Source organism: Cryptomeria japonica, chromosome 8 (assembly GCF_030272615.1).
Source record: "Cryptomeria japonica chromosome 8, Sugi_1.0, whole genome shotgun sequence".
Classification (NCBI taxonomy): Eukaryota; Viridiplantae; Streptophyta; class Pinopsida; order Cupressales; family Cupressaceae; genus Cryptomeria; species Cryptomeria japonica.
Window position 1 is genome coordinate 32,046,501 of NC_081412.1, and position 2,235 is coordinate 32,048,735.

Below are 2,235 nucleotides of genomic sequence, written 5' to 3' on the forward strand. Positions count from 1 at the left end.
CTCAATGTTCTGGTGCTTTGGGATGCATGACAGGTCCATGCCTAGCGTAAACCTGCCCACCCAGATGCACTCGTGACGTCGGTTTGTGCACACGAGGAACAAAATTTGACTATTGCAAGCATGAGGGTTCTCTCACACCAAACACATTGTTGTTTATATTCATATTGTTAATTACATATGCAAATATTCATTTAAATTTATAAAAGGGCAGCCACCAAATACAGTGAATACACAATAATGAACTGAATACAAGGAGTTTTGTAGGGTTAATTCAATATTTTAGAAATTTTATCAAATCATATTCCACGATTGCAATGCTTTATATCATATATTTTGTTGTTTATATTCATATTGTTGATTACATATGCAAATATTCATTTAAATTTATAAAAGGACAACCACAAAATACAATGAATACAAAATAATGAACTCATTACACATTTATTGGATCAAATATTGATATTTATATATATAAAAAAAAGGCATGTCTGCCAAGTCAATACAAGTATTACAAAAATGTGGCATATGCCATGTCCAAATCGATATACAATAAATATGTAGAATATATCTACATGTATTGGTCATTCTATGACCAAAACTAACACTATATGATCCTAAACTTGTGGTGGATCATCAAAATCAAGCCTCTTCGGCGCAGTACACGGCTCTATAGATGGCTACAAAACCACAATTCAAAAGCTAAGTTAGAATTCTTTCGTAGAAAATAGTTCACAATAAACATCATAACTATGCATTTAACTTTAATTCCTTTGCAATTGAAATGTAGATTACCTCATCGGCTGATCCAGGAGCTAATGTCTTTACTCTCCTCTCCTTGTCACTCTTAGGAGTTTTCTTGAAGACATACTTAAATTGATCCACGTTATGGTCGTACCGCGAAGGAGTCTATTGTAGATTAAATGTACAATTAATACAATGTACTAACATAAATATATCAAAAACACTTAAAAGCTATAATATAGAGAACAATGATGTACTTGTGCCTAAGATGCTTCTCCAACGGACTGAGGATGGCTCACCATCGATGTAGAAACTAATGTTATTACCTATACAAAAAATGTACAAAGATTAAATACAATTAATATAATGATAAGTATTGAAGGTTGAAAATAATTAATTTTACATATCAAACAAAACTGTACCGGATCCTGAGATGCTTCTCCAGTGCAAGGAGGAGGGTTCGCCATTGATGAAATAGGTATGGATATTTCCTGTATGAAAAAATTATAAGATTATAATATATCACAAGTTCACATGTACGCGTGCATATAATCATGAAATCAAGAAAATAAAGTAGAGATACATACCTCTGCCCTCTCTTGATCCACGAGTGAATCAGGTGCATTCAACATATCCACAAAGCTCAATGACCATTGTACATGTAAAATAGACAAAAAACACTAATCAATCTACAAACCCCAACTAATACTTGATTTCAACATTTTCAAACAATTGTACAACTAAAAATGTGTTCAATTACCTTCTTCACACATTTCGGCGTCTTCGAGAAATTCTTTTTCTTAGGATGAGCCCTAGACGCAGAGGGGGTACCCTAAAAACACAAAATTAATATGAGATATTAGTACAGATAATAAATTAAACATAATTTTAAAAATCTAAAATGAAATGACTTGCATATTCCATCAAAACAATACATAAAAAGAGTTGTATAAAATATGATACTGTATAGCCTTGTAGGCCAAAATCGATCGTGGAGAGCATGATGTCATCAATCTGGGACATTTCGTAACCTGTCAACACCTACAAACCAGAAATTTGACCAAGCATTAAATATAGTTAGTATATCTTGTATTCTTTTGAATTCAAAGTGTACTATTCTATTTTAACATGTTACAAAATTTATACCTCAGGCATCGAAGTTGCAGCTATGGTAACTGGGGGAGGTGTATGGGATACCGCTACTACATCCTAAAATGCATATTATTTGTCTCAATTTAAATCGATGTATAAATGAAAATTCGTTTATGTAATTACAAATTTAAAGTGATTGATAAATAAAATGTTATGAATTCAAATCAACACACCTATGTCTATGGCTCATGGGCAAACACCATGTCCATCAACTCATCTGTCAGCATGACATCCTCAACCGTGTGAGCCTGACATCTACAACCGCAAATCATGTACAGATGATATGAGTATTCATCTACACCGGCTGCATCATCTATCCTCGAGCAACTGACACACATATGC